The sequence below is a fragment of the Dreissena polymorpha genome, chromosome 4 (assembly GCF_020536995.1).
Source record: "Dreissena polymorpha isolate Duluth1 chromosome 4, UMN_Dpol_1.0, whole genome shotgun sequence".
Classification (NCBI taxonomy): Eukaryota; Metazoa; Mollusca; class Bivalvia; order Myida; family Dreissenidae; genus Dreissena; species Dreissena polymorpha.
The window spans coordinates 48,361,545-48,381,023 of record NC_068358.1 but is presented as its reverse complement, the minus strand read 5'-3'; positions in this window follow the sequence as shown (position 1 = coordinate 48,381,023).

Below are 19,479 nucleotides of genomic sequence, written 5' to 3'. Positions count from 1 at the left end.
TTTAAATTGGTCCATTATATAAAATGTGTGAGTATATATCCAAAAATAAATATGTGTATTTCCAAGATTTAATAAACTTAACCATACCAACATTCAAAGATACATATGTGGACTTGATAAACCGCTTAATGTATGGTTAATAACAGTTGTCAATTTATACAATAGCATACACATAAATGTGTTTAATTACCTGGATTGCTTATTCATGTCGTAATCAACGCTATATATTTCTTGTATCTGAAAGATAAACACAGTAAAAATAATACTTTATAAGACACTAGTTTTTAAATGGGGAAAAAAACAATGGTTCGATGTAAGCAGAATATTAATAGGAATGGCTGGCGCTAAATGTGAACTCTACCATCATTTGTATACATGTATTATGTAAAACAAATTGTGGGGTACAATGAATATTGTGCATTAAACATGATAATTTGCTAACAACAATGTCCATTGTACCTTTTGGTATCTTCCGTCCAGCGGATATATTTTAATATTCTGTCTTGAAAATAAGTACAGTACGTGTTTATTTTTCCATGTAGTTGATAGTAATGCACTCGTTCAATGCATTTATGTTTCTGAGCTTTACTGCATAGGCTTTATTGTTCAACTACTGTATAAAAAGCAAGCACATTTTTATTTATTGTAAAGATACTGTATTTATTACTACTGAATTATTTTTATTAATGGAGTTCTTTTGACATACGTTTTACCTCACCTGAGCACAATGTGCTCATGGTGAGCTATGGAATACCGTGATGTTCGTCAACGATGTGTCCATGTGTCAACTTTATCCAAAAAAAGAAATCTCCTAAAATCGTTCCGGTCCGTTGATTTATTAAGCCATGCGGCCTTTAAAGTGTTTTTTTTTACTCTCATCTGAAACCCCATAGTGTAAAGATTTAATATTTGGTTTGTACCCTAGTATTGTGGCATCTTCAAAGTGTATTCAAATTATGCTCCAAATGTCAAAAACGAGCTCTGCCCCGAAGATCACCACTTAACTATACACTTATTTAGAGGATAATACACGGCTGAGCCGGGCCGGGCAGTGATAATCGGCCCGCAGGGAACATAACGGCAATAGGGCTTTAGCCCGAGGGCCGTTTGCTATTTGGGGTCGATTAACACTGCCCGGCCCGGCTCAGCCGTTGATTTATTAAGCCATGCGGCCTTTAAAGTGTTGTTTTTTTAATCTCATCTGAAACCCCATGGTGTAAAGGTTTAATATTTGGTTTGTACCGTAGTATTGTGGCATCTTCAAAGTGTATTCAAATTATGCTCCAAATGTCAAAAACGAGCTCTGCCCCGAAGATCACCACTTAACTATACACTTATTTAGAGGATAATACACGGCTGAGCCGGGCCGGGCAGTGATAATCGGCCAGCAGGGAACATAACGGCCATAGGGCTTTAGCCCGAGGGCCGTTTGCTATCAGGGACCGATTATCACTGCCCGGCCCGGCTCAGCCGTGTATTAACGTCTATAACATATATATATATATATATATATATATATATATATATATATATATATATATATATATATATATATATATATATATATATATATATATATATATATATATATATGTATATATATATATATATATATACCAACATATATTTTAAACTGTTCTGTCAAACAAAAAGACCAAGAATAGGTGTAGGATCAAAGCGCAGGCATAACATTATTTATATGGACTATATAAAACGTGAAACGATCTTCTCTTAAGTGACATGGCTCGGGTTTGTCGATATTGGTTGTAAACATAGTAGACCTTCTAGTCCAAAGTAGCCCCAAACAAGGGGCTCGAGTATTATACCTCTGAGCAACAGTTTATCAGTTGAATAATAAACGATTTTTAGGACCCGCTTGTCAGTCAAAACTGACCTAACGGCCACCTGAGAATAAAGGTCACCTGCAGCCAACGGTTTTCGATTTAAAATGTGTTCAAACAGTGGATTAATGCAAATTTGAAATGCAACCGAGCAAAGTAAAAAATGAGGAAATATTTTGGAATTTATTGGTAGTGACGGATAAAAATATCGTCAGAATAAGTCGTTGTTTTCATAGATGTTTCTTTCGTACAGGTCTATCTTATTGCGTTCCAACTAAATTTTATAAAAATGAATACTGCCAACATATTGTCACTGAAGTATTTCAAGCATACAGCAGGAACATTGAAGGTACATCAACACTTACATTTACAGCATAGTCTTTTGAAAGTGTTGAGTAAATAACCTTAACTTCATTGATGTTGCCAATAAAATAAAGTTGTCAAGAGAGTGCAAATAGTATCATTTGAAAAGTGGATTGAAATAGTCATTGCCTTTATCCCTGCATGCATGAGGAAACTGGTCCTAATTCAGTTTCCCATTTATGCTTGGAAAGTCGTCGAAAGCTGGAGTTATTAACAAAGTTAAGGGAAGTAACTTCGCGTGGACCAGTTTATGTATTTGAAAAACACATAACAGGGCTTGAACGGCACGTGAATCGCCTTGTTAATATACGATTTCTCCCGTTCATGCCCTCCTTTTGCAAAGTTTCTGCATCCCGCCAGAGGGCATTATAGATAGAGTTTATGTAATAATACTTGTATAATGCCTGATATCTAGATGATCTTTTATTAATCATATGTTTTATACTTATATATAAGAACAGGTATGGCATCACTTAATTGTAGCCTACACCCTCTCTATTGTTTCAAGAATCTGTTGTGTATGTTACATGTATGATTTTAGGTACATATCATTATCATGTTTGGCACACAATATTTTATAAAGTTGCAAATTACAAGCTTATGCGTCGCCGTTTTCTTGGAACGGTTCATGGTTTAAAAATAGGAATCAATTATTTTGTATTGAAGTTACAAAAGTATCCTTTTATATACAAATATGAAAAATAATTTTTAACGTTGAAACATATATTTTTTATTAAACGTATTCACAATTTTAAACAACATAAAGCTATAATACGGGTAGAAACCATTATTGAATGGAAAACTATCGCAATTTACTAATTAGCTGTTGGAACATGACACATTTTAAATATTTACCGTCATATTCACCAAATCATATTCTTGTTCCAAATGCGCTTCTTTTTCAATCAACAGCTCAAGTTGGTGACTGAAAAAGCAAAAAAACCTTTTCGATAGTTATCAATACTTATCACTCATAAAAATTTAGCTATTTCTATGTGGGGAAAAGTGTCATATATTCATGTGTATTTGAGTGTGTTGCGATTTCATTCTGTATTTGAATATATACGTTTATTATATAAGATTGTCGAGATCTATTCGCTCGTACAGGTTGTTCATTGTTGTTGTTGTTCTAAATCTTATTGTTCGAAATAGGATGCAGATCTATGCTAAACATTTGAACGCTTAAAAGGTTAAACACATTTGTTAAGCTGCAAACTCACTAACTGTTACGAATCACGTTAGAAATTCCAAATTACTTATGTTTGGCAACAACTCTATATGTGGTATGTTAATCCCTTTATACGCAGATACGTTTCGGTTTCTGACTTATAATCACATAAAAGCAGTTTATTTAATTAATTAACTTGCTGCGCTTCACTGCACAGGCAACTTAAGCTTCTCTTATTTTTTTTATTGTATCCACTTTAGCATGACTCTTAATAGTTAATACAAACTGAGGGCGGACAAATGTACACCCATGTGGTTAATCGACATTTTGCTGACACCATAATATCCATATTTTGTACCACAATTGTGTTTACCCTTACCGTGCTAATCAGCTGAGTCAAGCGAGAGGGTACCGCTTCATATGTTTAGCTTTTTTCCGAATATCATACAGTATTCGTTGTTAAACATATTTTGAATTATTTTATAATATAAACATTCAAGTGATTTTTTTTCAGTAAACATTATAACTGAGTTAATGTCGAAATGTATGAAAACTATACTCAATAAATATTCATGTTGGTATATAAGTTAGGTTTTAATGTTCAAATTCAAACTTTGATGAGAATCTCTTTTATGTAATGCAACAGCGATTTCAATAGTTAACGCTTGATAAACAAGAGGGTCTGAAAGGCCCAAAGTCGCTCACCTGAGATAACAAGATATTATTGGGACAAATCTTCTGACCAAGTTTCACGAAGATCGGAAAATAAATGTGGCCTCTAGAGTGTTAACAAGGTTTTACTATAGCCATATAAGGAAAAATGCCCCACCCCCTGGCAGCCATGTTTTTCAACCAACCGGCATCATTTTTGAACTCGTCCAAGATATTATTGGGATGAATTTTCTGACTAAGTTTCATGAAGATCGGACTGTAAATGTGGCCTCTAGAGTGCTAACAAGATTTTACTATAGCCATATAAGGAAAAATGCCCCGCCCCTTGGAAGCCATTTTTTCAAGCAAACATAATTATTTTCGAACTCATCCAAGATATCATTGAGACCTATCTTCTGACCAAATGTCATGAAGATTGGACAATAAATGTGGCCTCTAGAGTGTTAACAAGGTTTTACTATAGCCATATATAGCCATATAAGGAAAAATGCCCCGCCCCTGGTGGCCATGTTTTTTAAGCAACCAAAACCATTTACGAACTCATCCAAGATATCATTGGGACAAATCTTCTGACCAAGTTTCATGATGATCGGAAAATAAATGTGACCTCTAGATTGTTTACAAGGTTTTACTACAGCCATATCAGGAAAATAGCCCCGCCCCCGTGGTGGCCATGTTTTTCAACCAACCGGCATCATTTTTAAACTCCTCCAAGATATTATTGGGATAAATCTTCTGACCGAGTTTCATGAAGATCGGACAATAAATGTGGCCTGTAGAGTGTTAACAAGATTTTAGTTTAGCCTGATATAGCCATATAAGGTAAAATGCCCCGCCCCTTGGCGGCCATGTTTTTCAAGCAAACGTAACTATTTTCGAACTCTTCCAAGATATCATTAAGACAAATCTTCTGACCATATTTCATCAAGATTGAACAAAAAATGTGGCCTATTGAGTGTTAACAAGGTTTTACTCTATATAGCCATATAAGGAAAAATTCCCCGCCCCCTGGCGGCCATGTTTTTAAACCGACCGGCATCATTTTCAAACTCGTCCAAGATATCCTTGGAATGAATCTTCTGACCAAGTTTCATGAAGATTTTACAATAAATGTGGCCTCTAGAGTGTTAACAAGATTTTACTAAAGCCATAAATAGCCATATAAGGAAAAATGCCCCGCCCCTTGGCAGCCATGTTTTGCAAGCAAAGGTTACCATTTTTGAACCCATCCAAGATATCAGTGGGACAAATCTTCTGAGCAAGTTTCATGAAGATTGGAAAATAAATGTGGCCTCTAAAGTGTTAACAAGGTTTTACTATAGCCATATAAGAAAAAATGCCCCGCCCCCTGACGGCCATGTTTTTCAACCAACCGGCATCATTTTCGAACTCGTCCTAGATATTATTGGGATAAATCTTCTGACCAAGTTTCATGAAGATCAGACAATAAATGTGACTGTTGATAAACAAGACAAATTCTGTAAGTTTATGTAAAAAGAAAATGGGAGATCCATTTCCTTCACTAAACTTTCCTCGTTTTTAACACAGATCTTTATCATATCTTCTTATGATTTTGCTTTCAGCAGAAGTTCACTGAAATCGATATTAACCACCATGAACAAAGAACCAGTTTTTGATCATACGCTGATGCCGCACCAATGTTCAATTAAGATTTTTATCACGGTGTATATGCATATCGGTGGCCTCTCTGTCAAAATGCTACCTCTCTGTTCATTCTCGGCTGCCTCTTTGTTATATACAAGAAAACGGATGATCGACATTCACAAAACAGGTAAGAAAATATAAAATTAAAACCCGTAAACACATTTGTGCATAAAAAGCGAAGATCCATGAGTTGAAACATATATCCAGCTTAAAGGGATCTTTTCACGCTTTGGTAAATTGACAAAATTGAAAAAAATTGTTTCAGATTCGCAAATTTTCGTTTTAGTTATGATATTTGTGAGGAAACACAGGTAATACTGAACATATACCATGGTCTAATATAGCCATTATATGCATCTTTTGACGATTTTAAAACCTAAAAATTATAAAGCGTTGCAACGCGAAACGATTGAATAATTTGGAGAGTTCTGTTTTTGTCGTTAAATTTTGTGAAACTACGAAGATTGCTTATATAAGGTATAAAATACGTCCAGTATGTGTACACGGCGGAATAGCTCAGTAGGATAAAGCGTTTTTACTTCAGGACTCTGGCAGGACTCCAGGGGTCACTGGTTCGAAACCTGGTCCGGACAATGTTCTTTTCCTTTTTTTAATTTTATTCTTGATTTTTTTACTGGAGCTTTTACGATCCAATGTTTACATTTATCGATATAAAGCATTTAATGATTAAGTTAAAAAATGCCAAAATCTGTGAAAAGGCCCCTTTAATGTTCACAGTATTCCACAAGTCCAAACACTTATCACAACCTCTATCGAAGATGGAATGATGACGAGGTTGGTGGAACAATCGTGCATACATGCCATTTTGATGACTTTTTAACATCGCTTTTCCCTAATATGTCAAATATCTAGCTAGTGTCATTGATATCATCTTTATGATCAAATCCTTACGTTCAATGTACGCTATATAGTAATTTTCATCAATTTTACTTAAAAAATGCTTAGTTTCGATTTCGTTGTGGCACGGGAAGCCTCTCGATCGACAAAGGGTGTTGCTTACTCGTACATGAGTAACTGAGGATACATTAAACTAATAAATGTATTCATTTGTACTCACAATAGCAAAACTCTAATGTTTTGTTAAATGAAAACTTTTTATGCTGAAAGTAAACCGCGTATATAAAGAAATACATGTAATGCATACTTTCAAATTCTACTATCATTTGTTTAAGATAATTGTCCAGTTTAAATAATTGAAACTAAAACATGAAGTCGAGTTGTGTGAGCCTTGACCAAAAGCTTGGTCGCAAATTACAATTGGAAAAGGTTTAGACTCTTAGAAAGATGGCATTAAATTACAAGCACAATCTATTTTCCTCTATGTTGCACATTTGGTTGATAAGCGTCAAATGAAGTTTGTTTAACTGGGTATGTATTTTTTTAATTGATGGTAAGTTCTTATTTATAAGTTTAAATTTAAACTAGTTATGCAAAATCTAATTGTTCAAAGCCACCATATTTCAAGTTAAGATATAAAGTATCATAAATATAGTATAATTAAAAACTTAAGTTATTTCAGAAGTTATCCATGAGTCATTTTAGCTAATAACTGATGTAAAAATATTTAAATAAACAAAAACTTAAAAAATCAACGCCAGCAGTTTGAATACAACGAACGACAATGAATCATAAAAAAGCATCTATTTTTTTTAAACACAGGAAGCTATGGATTTCTCGCCATCCCATGATCTAACCAGCCTATCATATTTTTATATAGAGAAGTTTAGAATGTTTGGATAACTTACCTAGAATGGTCTGTGGATATATCAAATTTTAACATTTCCTTCATGAGCTCTTCATATAAGCTCTGGTCCTTTTGAATTGTTTTTTCCTGAAACAAGTGCCACATATATAGCCATTATTTCTGTTGATAGAATAGGGATAGAATAAATTAGTAAGAAACGCATGTTTAACGTGACTGAGAAACAAACAAGTACATGTAGCATAATTAATTATAAGGTAGGATCAAACATGTAGAGACGCCCATGTTTTCGCACATGCATCCTCGCATTTACGGAAGAAAACGAGAATCTTATGATTTTTTCATTCAATTTTAACAATTACATCTAGCGACAGCAGCGCTGTGTCAGTACTTAGTCACTTCCGGTGAACTTCCGGTAAAAACGAAAGTAGAATTCATGGAGTAATGGTACGGTAAACAAAGCTGATTTTGTTGATTTTTTTTTCAACACATGTTGACCGAATATCCGAATATTCGTTCGGAAGGATGACCGGATATTTGAATACCAAAATCGGTATTCGTTGCCATCCCTTAATTAAATATTAAAAACACACATGGCACACTTTTTGTTGATGTACTTGTTTCACAATTTTGAGGACACAATAACTGTAGCTAAGTGGAGTTTGTATTTAAGCGATCTTGATAAGGAAACAAAAATAGTAGTCGTTACGATTTTAAATGGTTCATGAACAAAGATACTTTCAGGATAATTTTGACGAGCTAAACTAAAAGTTGCTTTTAGTTCAGATTTTTCTATCTACCTGGCTAGCATTAAGAGCTTCCCGAAAACAGCTCGCGCCCAACAGACGTCGGAACTGATAATCCTGCTGTTTGAACATCTTTTCCGCTTGTCTCAATTATGACTGAAAGATCGCTATTTTATCCTCAGTTGGTTCCTAAGAACAGATATTTTTTTAATCTCATCTGAAACCCCATGGTGTAAAGGTTTAATATTTGGTTTGTACCGTAATATTGTGACATCTTCAAAGTGTATTCAAATTATGCTCCAAAGGTCAAAAACGAGCTCTGCCCCGAAGATCACCACTTATACACTTATTTAGAGGATGATACACGGCTGAGCCGGGCCGGGCAGTGATAATCGGCCCGCCGGGAACATAACGGCCATAGGGCTTTAGCCCGAGGGCCGTTTGCTACCTGGGGCCGATTATCACTGCCCGGCCCGGCTCAGCCGTGTATTAACGTCTATAATATATATATATATTATAATATAATATGATATATATCTTACTTTGTTTTGTTCTTTCTCTAAAATTTATTATTGAACCAGCTTTCCGTACTTTTATTTTCATTCAATTGATTACGCAATTTATGACGTATTTCTGCGACGTAATTTCTGTGAAGAAAAACACCAGTTTAAACTATTCGGACGTGAAAGGTTTATATCAAATAATTTGAAGCATAGAACGAAAACAAAAACGTATTTCGGATTGTGCATTTGTCGTGCATAATTGGAAACTTTGATAAAATTCTTGTAATCGCTCCGACAAGTCATTCGATTTTGTAAATCGTGCTTTTGGTGACAGTGGTTAGCATTCGCTTAATCGTTTAAAAAGTGTGTCAGATTCAAAATAAATAAAGATAAACGGATAGAATTACAGAAAACGGATTGAACATCGTCGTTATTTTATTATTATAAGCATCGGATTAAAGTTGTCATAGAGGTAAGTGTGTCTTTTACTTTTTAAATTTTGCTATTTGGTGAATCCTGTTTAAGCTCAAAAGTCAAATAGAGGCATCTACCTAACGTGAAGCAGAGTTTCAGTTTCAATCGATCCCGGCAATCGATATTTGTATTATCCAAATTGCGTGCTACCTGTCATTAAATAATCTTATTATGATTGATTATTTCGTTGATTTGTGGATTAGACCGAATGTTGACGCCATTTTTTCCAGTTTCACGTCACGCGCACACATTCTGAGGGCCGATTTTATATAATCGGCCCTAGGCCGAATAATTATAATGACCCCGCAATGGTGATAATGGCATGAAACACTGTACAAATTTGTTACTATGTATAGTAAGGTATGTATTATTCACTTAACTATAATATATATATATATATATATATATATATATATATATATATATATATATATATATATATAAACGTACGTTTAAAAAATGTACGCGCAAAAAATGTTCATAAAATATCCCTATATTAAAACAATACTAGCTCCGCCCCGAGTCGCACGTTTTAAAATGACTTAAATACGGAAAACCTTTAAAAATCAACATGTCTGAGATCTTAACGCCCATGGCTTTCATATTCAATATGAAACAAAATATACAGGTCGGCTACAAATTGTTAAAAAAAAAACCAAGGTACATCATCGGCATCGCCTCGAGGTATCAGTTAAACATTGACTTATATAGAGATTTTTTATTTAAAAAATTGAGTGATACCGCATAGTACATTGCTTTCATATATTGAATGAAACGTATAAAGGTCCTCCAAAAGTTGATTTCAATCACGCCCTTGGGAGGAAAACTGACAACGCCTCTGATGTCATATTCATGACATTAACATATATATATATATATATATATGTATACCAACATATATTTTAAACTTTTCTGTCAAACAAAAAGACCAAGAATTTTAATCATAGGTGTAGGATCAAAGCGCAGGCATAACATTATTTATATGGACTATATAAAACGTAAAACGATCTTCTCTAAAGTGACATGGCACGGGTTTGTCGATATTGGTAGTAAACATAGTAGACCTTCTAGTCCAAAGTAGCCACAAACAAGGGGCTCGAGTATTATACCTCTGAGCAACATTTTATCAGTTGAATAATAAACGATTTTAGGACCCGCTTGTCAGTCGAATCTGACCTAACGGCAACCTGAGAATAAAGGTCACCTGCAGACAACGGTGAGTCTGGATTCCCACCGACTAAAATCACTCTATATTACACTTGAGAATTACGGTCACCTGTCCTTTACGGCCAACGGCCACTTTATTCCACTCCGAAATTCATGTTTGAACTGAAAACAACGGTCACGCGTCAGTCGCCTCGAGTCGCGAAAATTAAAAACACAGAACATCATTTGTCCGCCTATTTTGCGGGTAAAGCGTCTGATAGCGGAAATTGCCTTTGATATTATAAAAGCGGCCCGCTGCGAGTAAACAAATAACAGGGTGTTGAGAAGGTTTGTTTGCCGGGGATAATTATGGGGGGTATCTTCAAAAGAAATTATATCAGAGTTTGTGAAACGTTTAAAGTAATTATCGCTAATTTAATGACCGCTAATTAGTAAATTGTACTTACAACCTTGAGTATGGGTTTGAAAATAACATTTTCGGATCATTGTTTAGAAGAGCTTTCTAGCGTACACAACACTTTTAAAAGCAATCGGAATAATAAATCACGTAATAGCAATGAGTGGTAAACGTAAGTTCCTCACATTAGTGGAGCGAGTCAAGTGTTTGAAACTGTTTGAATCTGGAAAAAGTAAGCGTGTTATAGCAAGTGAGCTCTGTGTTGACCGTTCGCAAGTGCAGAGTGTGCTTAAGCGTAAATGAGAAATTATGGAGGAGTATGAATCGAATGAAAATGTGAGTTTGAAGTGTCCAAAATGTGACACGGAATACAGCGGTATGTAAAATTGCCTCACCATTAATTATTGAATTTGCATTTTGTTTGCATGAAATAGGTGAAATTAACAATAACAATGTGTATTTATAGCAATTATCGTCTGCAGGCGTAACGCATGAGGGCATGACAAAGTCAATTGATCTTTATCACTGATTAGGTGTTACAAACAACATTAAGCTGGGGAGTGTTTTTATAAGAAAGCGATAAGAGGATAAGTGATCGGCATTAAATGCAAAACATACACTGATTTGCAATTTTTTTATCAAACTTCAGGCATTTATAAAAGAGGATTTGTTCATGTTAAAAAAGGTGAAATTGAAAATGAATGTTTATATTTCCAGGGGAGAAGCTCACGCCACTTGTTATCGGAAAGTTCTGGAAACCGATGTGTTTTGAGTCCATTAGCACAGATAGGCTACCTGTGCCTACGAATAAATTTTAACAAATTGTTTGCATCTTTTTCTTTGAATAGGAATGGTACAGTTACACCGTACTATCGGTTTATGACAGCGAATCCGCTTTTAAGACTTGTTCGGACTAGACGTCAATGGCACGTGACAAGCTTTATTTACTGAATGAACCAGATGCATGAGTAAACAATTATACCAGCGTTGATAAAGTCATTGATTTAGTTTAGGAATATGAAATTAAATCAATCTATAAGATATTATTTTGTATTATTCAATGTAAGTTAATTATGTTAGTATGCTTAGTTATCGGCAATGAGCCTTTGTTTTACAACTCTATGCAAACGACTGGGTGGGGTAACGACGTAGCAATACTACCAACTGATCAACCATCTTAAAATTGTGATCCGTAAACAACGGTCACCTGTGGACAATGGTCACTTAGGTCATTTCCCTGGACTGACCGCTGTTCTCAGGTTTGACTGTATATGTACCGTTTGTAGAGTACTAATAACATTTAAGATGTATTCTAATGAAAAAGATTCAATACACATTTAAATACTTATCCGAAACTGTGTCTGCTCTTGAAAGTTGTACGATTATTTATAAATTTAAATTCTAAACAGAAACAATGTTGAATTTGAATAAATAATACATATATATAACCGACGTACTTTAATTCGTTGTATGTGTAGTTTATATATTGCGTGTTTTTTACAATACTATCAATTGATATCGAACAAACAATCAGTCGTTTTGTGATATTTAGTATACATGTTATATGAGTAACATTTCAAGTAAATTTGACAGATATTTGTACTAAATCAAAACGCTATTTTAAATACAAAATATATGTACCCATAGACATTGCCTCTTCGAAAGAGTTAAAGTTTGACAATCGCTACACTAGATGCATACTTTCATACTACATGTAATTATGTTAGATACCCTGTTAGATACTGTTCATGAAAAATATGAAAACGCAAGAAATGAATTTTTTTAGAAGAACATATCTTCGTTTTTTAAAATACAATTTTTATATTTTCCAGCGTTCTACTCCCAGCTTTAATTTTTGTAAAATCTGTTTAAAATCTTCCAAGCAGATAATTGTTGAACGAAGATGTTGACTGATGTCGTACTACGTAAGGAAGCCGTCCAAATGCAACTAAAAACATGAGAGCGATGTGCTTTAGCTTAGCTCAATCTAGGAGAGTAAGTTTTCTTACTCTGTTAAGATTATAAACTAAAGATATACGACCTTAAGTACGTAGATATGTCATTTTAGGTAGTACATTATATGTAACTTATAATTCGTACTTAAATCATCAAACCAAAATAGCGCGTGTATTTTATTCGTTTTCTCAAAAAATAAGTCGTTTAAACCATATCGAGATTCACTTTTTACCGATTATTACTATGTAAAATAGCTAGGCTGAATAAAATCAAAGCGCTGAAGGCACTGAAGTTGTTCGCTATTGCATAATCTTAGACGCAAATCAATTTTCAAAATGATGTTATAGCTTTTTATATCGTAAGTTTGAAATGAACACAACCCATTCATATTTATAAAGAGTGTGTCTTAAAGCAAAGGTCGTGATGTGTGTGCACTGTTTATCATCATTATTTGTATTAATGATATAGAGATAACTTAGACAAAATAACAACAATATGTCTCTTTTTTCGCAATTGGTTGCTGCACTGGCAACCATCTTTAGATTTTGGTTGCCTTGCTAAAGAATAACAAGCGTAGAATCATGTACATGTTGTGTCATGTGTATCTAATACTAATATCTATTTTCTTTAAATTATTGAGCAACAACTTTGCCGACACGACAGACTTGTAATGCATCATGCCTTGTTGTGAGCCTCAATTGAATCATTTCCTAGGCCTAATTGATCCACAGTCGCCAATATGTATTCTATTGGATTGAGTTGTTCAACCTTTGGAAAAAGCTTGTTGCCCTGCTTTTGAGCCCAACTGTAACCAACTTTTGAAATTGAGTTTCCTGGGCTTAAATCTACTGGCCCCAGGCTAACAGGCAACCACTAATTCTGTAAGTTATTCATGATGTAAGATCTGGCAGTGTATTGAACTCATTCAATTTGCAAGTCTGAAGACATTAGAGGGACCTTTTCACGTTTTGGTAAAAATTAACAAAATTAAACGATTGTATAATTTGGAGAGTTCTGTTGTTGTCGTTATAATTTTTCATACTACGAGGATTGCTTATATAAAGTATAAAATACATCTCTCATTGTATGACCGAGTGGTCTAAACGATAGACTTTTATTCCAGTGGTCAGGGGTCAGTGGTTCGAGCCAAGTTGAGGGTAACTTTTTTTTCTTTATTTTATTCTTATTTTTTTAATGGAGCTTTTAAGATCCAATGCTTACATTTATCAATATTAAGCATTTAATGACAAACTGTGAAAAGGTCCCTTTAAGATGTTTACTAAAAAATGCCACAAGTTAAAAATGTAGAACTCATTGATTGTTTATTTGAATCAGCGAGGTTACTTTGAAGTTATTATCACTTTTATCTTTGTTTTTCAAATCATTAATAGAAAAGATAATTTAAGCTTGATTTTGGGGAAACAGGGCTTAATGCATATGTACTGGTACCATAGACTCTCTTTAAACGAAAAACACTATAAAATCAGAAAGTGTCGTCCTTGATTAGCTTGTGCGCATTGCGTAGTTAAGAGCAGACTGACTTGCAACGAACAACTAAACATGATCTGCATTGTTTGTGTTGACAAAATACTGGGAAACCTCAAAACAGAATGCATATATCTATAGTAATTCAATGTATTATCTGGGTGTTATATCCAAGTAACGTTATACACATAAGTTTATCAAAACATAAAAGTATATACGGAACTACGATAATACCCATCATTTATATGGGCCGTGCTCTGTGAAAAGGGGGTAAATGCATGTGCGTAAAGTGTCGTCCCAGATTAACCTGTGTCGTCCGCAGAGGCTAATCAGGGATGACACTTTACGCTTGAACTAGATTTTCGTAAAGAAGGGTCCTCCTTTAAACGAAAAATACAATAAAACAGGAAAGTGTCGTCCCTGATTAGCCTGTTAGGACTTCACAGGCTAATCTGGGACGACACGTTACGCATATGTACTAAACCTCCTTGTCACAGAGCGATGCTCATTATTAAAAGGTCGAAATCATAATAGGGGGCGTTTTACTGGAACGTTTTGATTAAGTTAATGGATTCAAATGCGATTATTATTTCATGGTGAAATAACAAAACGGTGAAATAACAAAATGGCCACAGAATGTTTTATAACAAGGAATGTGCCATTCAACCCTAATTTCTATTCAAGTGGCCAAAGACACAGTCAACGATTAACATACTACGTCAGAACAACGCTTAATAGAACAGAAATTCGACAAAAGTGTAATAATTATTATTGAAATAAACATAGTGACGTCGTCGAGATATTTTATAAACCGGAATATAATTACTTTTTTCAGATTTAATATTGCGGTATAAATACAAGCGGCCACACAGGATCGCTAACAATTCACAATAATTACAGACACGCGAGACCATACATTTCAAGTGTTTTTCCATATTGATATTTCTTGACTTGGTCTGAAATATCTACCACGGACATGGAAAAAAACAGGCGTTTTTGTCGTAAAGACGTACCTGTCTTAACAGTGAAGAATTAACTACAGCAGGTACAGACACTGGTCCTTGTGTAGGTGTAAGTACATCCGAACTTGAAGGACCGCACATTCCGTCGGACTGACAACTACTAGTCCGGGCACTGTTGCGATCATCCTTTGGAGACTTCGGTACGTGACTGTATAAAACAACTCTAGAACTGTGGTCAGGTTTGTCACCATTTGCGACGGTTGTGACAGGCGGTTGGTTTGGAATTGATATTTTGTTTCTTTTAGGCGCGTCGCTTACGACAGTTTTGGGTCTAGCACCATTATAAGGAACACCACCCTCGTTGACTGCTTGCTCTTTGCCAGGAAATGTGCCAGTACTACGATCAGTCAACCGGCTGGTAGCAAAACTGTCTCTTGCACCATTGTCACGAACATACCTATCTGTGTTAATTGGCCGTCGATCCAACCCTGCAAATTGCTTCAAATCAGTATCACCTCGCCGTGCATCACCGTCAAATAATTTGTCTTTCACAGCTACATTGATGTAATTCGATTCATGAACCAGCGGATGAGAAGTGAGTGTTCCACTCTGAACGGTTATATTGTCCAAATCTTTCGGATTAAAGATTATATTCCTGCTCGTCTTTATATATCTGCCTATTTTATGTTGGTCATTGTCTTTCAAGGGTGATTGTGATTGTTCGGTAACAGCTGAATTTCTACGGCCAGATTTATTGTCATTATTGCTCGCTTTCCTTGGATTGGCAATAACGGTTGGGACTTTCTGCAAATTTATTAAAAATATCTTATATTATGAAAGTGTTGTGGACTTCAACTTTATTATCTTGCCTTCAATATCGTAATTACCACCATTATGATCATCATTATCAAAATTTCATAAATTGAATTTATATTTCACCTTAATACGAATCTAGTTAATAAAAATTTACTTATGTGTATTTGGAAAGGGGTATTTTATGCATGATATTCCAGAGGTATAATCACATGTTTTCCAGTCTGATTATAGCAAAATTCTTTCTTTTTTCATAAACAGTTCTCATATTTATTTTCATTTCATTAGCATCAATGATGCTCAAAATAGCTAAAATAAAAATAAAAAACAGTCTGTAGTCCTCCAAAGTCCAAAATTATGACAATGTCCATATCAAGCGGCCATGTTACTATATGGATCAAAACCATTTTTGAACTCGACCGTCGTATCCAGGAAAAAAATTCTGACTGTATAAACATATAGAGAAAACTGCCCCACCCCCTGGCGACCATGTTTTTTCACTGATCACGACCATTTTCAAACTCATCCGAGATATCCACATAACCAATGTTTTGACCAAAATTTCATGATGATTAGGCAAAACATGTAACTTCTAGAGTGTTCACAAGCTTTTACAATATACATATTAGGAAAAGACCCCCCCCCCCCCTGATGGCCATGTTTTTTTACCGATCCGAACCATTTTCCAACTCAACCGCCGTATCCAGGAAACAAATGTTCTGACCACATTTCATAAAGATTGGGCAAAACATGTGTCTTCTAGACTGTCCATATGTTTTCACTATATACATATAGAAAAAACTGCCCCAACCCTGGCAGCCATGTTTTTCATATGATCACAATCATTTTCGAACTCGTCCGAGATATCAACAAAACCAATGTTTTGACCAAATTTCATGATGATTAGGCAAAACATGTGACTTCTAGAGTGTTCACAAGCTTTTTTACTATGTAGATATTTGAAAAATGACCCCCCACCCCCTGGCGGCCATTTTTTTGGCGGTTTTTTTCCCCGATCCGAACCATATTCAACCTCAACCATCGTATCCAGGAAACACATTTTCTGACAAAATTTTATGAAGATTGGGCCAAAAATGAGTTTGTCTTTTAGACTGTTCACATGTCTTCACTACATACATATAGAGAAAACTGACCCACCCACTGGCGGCCATGTTTTTCCACCGATCATGACCATTTTAAAACTCTTCAGAGCTATCTATAAAATCGATGTTTAGACGAAATTTCATTATGATTAGGCAAAAAATGTGACTTCAATAGTGTTCACACGCTTTTTTTACTATATTAATATAAGGAAAATGCCCCCCCCCCTTACGGCCATGTTTTTTACCGAACCATTTTCCAACTCAAAAATGTGACTTCTAGATTGTTCAAATTTTTTCACTATATACATATAGAGAAAACTGCCCAACCCCCTGGCGGCCATGTTTTTTCACCGATCTAGACCATTTTCGCTCTATAGCCATATAAGGAATACTGCCCGCCCCCTGGCGGCCATGTTTTTCAATGGTTCGGACCATTTTTAAACTCAACCAACATATTAAGATTTTGACAAAGTTACACGAAGATTGGGCATCAAATGTGACTTCTACAGTGTTCACATGGTTTTCCTTTTTTGGACCTAGTGACCTAGTTTTTTACCTCATACGACCCAGTTTCGAACGCGGTCGAGGTATCATTGGGACAAATCTTCTGACCAAGTTTCATGAAGATCGGACAATAAATGTGGCCTCTAGATTGTTCACATGGCAAAATGTTGACGACGGACGATGCACGACAGACGACGGACAAAAAGTGATCCCAAAATCCCACCATGAGCACTTTGTGCTCAGGTGAGCTAAAAAGAAAACAAGCAAATTGTTTGAATTGATATCCCACGCCAATATGCTTCTGGACACAAAAGTGTTATATTTGACTCTCAGCTAAAACAGCATTTTGCTTAGATACAAAGGGCCATAACCCTATTATGAACAGATGGTGTACAATGCCATTTGGCGTGCATCATCCTCTTATCCATATATATATACTCATACCAAGTTTCAATGAAATTCGCCAAAGCAATTCCAAGATATGGCTCCTGACACAAAAGTGCCATTTTTTAAAGATACAAATGGCCATAACTCCGTTATTAACAGTGGTGTACAATGCCATTTAGCGAGCATCATCCTCTTATTCATATATATATACTCATACCAAGTTTCAATGAAATCCGCAAAAGCACTTCCAAGATATGGCTCCGGACACGAAAGTGCTGGACAGACGGACGGACGGACGGAAAGACGGACGGACGGACGGACAACGCTAAAACAATCAACACTCCGCCTTTGGCGGATGATAAAAAACTAACCCTTAACTGGGCTCGAACCATTGACCGCTGGAGTAATAGTCTATCGCTTAGACCACTCGGCCATCGATCTGTGCTCATACAATGATTCGTGTATTTTATACTTTATATTAGCAATAATCGTAGTATCACAAAAACTAACGACAACAACAGAACTCTCCAAATTATTTAAAAGTATTTATCTCTTCCTATCTGAATGTTATTGTTTTTAAAGCAAAACCAAATAAATCAATATATAGCACATATACTGCAATCATAAAAATCAACGATTTCGCAACTTTCAAAAAACAAAATGGCCGCCAGGACACTGCGTAGTCACGTGATACAAATCTTACCAGTGGACTCGTCGGTCGCTATGGAGATATTGGCAAGTGACGGTTTATTGCACTTGATAGCAGTTGTTTGTTTATTTAACATGCATTGCTAATTGGTAGTCGCCTGCTTCTTTTATGCATTTGACAGTTTGTAAAAAGTGTGAAAATTTGCCTTTGTATTTAAGTGACTCGCGATTAATGTACTAATTGCCAAAAATATCAAAGACAAATTTGGGGCTTTTATAAACTCATTAAGGAAATTAACGTTTCATATCATTTACGATGCCTATTAAAGACAAATATTTTGATAGTCATTCTCTTCTTAAATTTCTCCGTAATAAGACGTTCATAGATTATAGAAAGGTAAATTGTCAATTCAAGTTAACCATCATGGCTTCCAAGTGTAAGTTCTTGACGTTGGAAGAACGTGTTAAGGCCATTAGTTTGTTAGGTAAAGGACACAGTTGTAGACGAGTGGCTAGTGATCTTGGTGTAGGAAAAACTCAAATTCAGAGCATTTTAAAGCGAAAACATGAGATTATGGACGAATTCGAGGAGAACGTAAACTGTGAAAGTAAACGCCCTAAGCGTGAGTCGGAATTCGCGTCAGTGAATGACTTAGTGCATAAGTGTAAAAAGTGTTGTTACATGTAATAAATATACACATGTAGAACAAAACTGTGTATTCAATCCTTTATTTCATTATACATGCATAAGTATTCAAACATTTAAACAATACAGCACATACATAGATAAGGTACCTGTTAAAAAACTACTAGCATATTTTGCAAAGTTTCGATCGACCCTGCGAATAAAGACCCCCTGTGAACAAAGACCACAACGACCAAATCCCTTGAGTGGTCTTTAT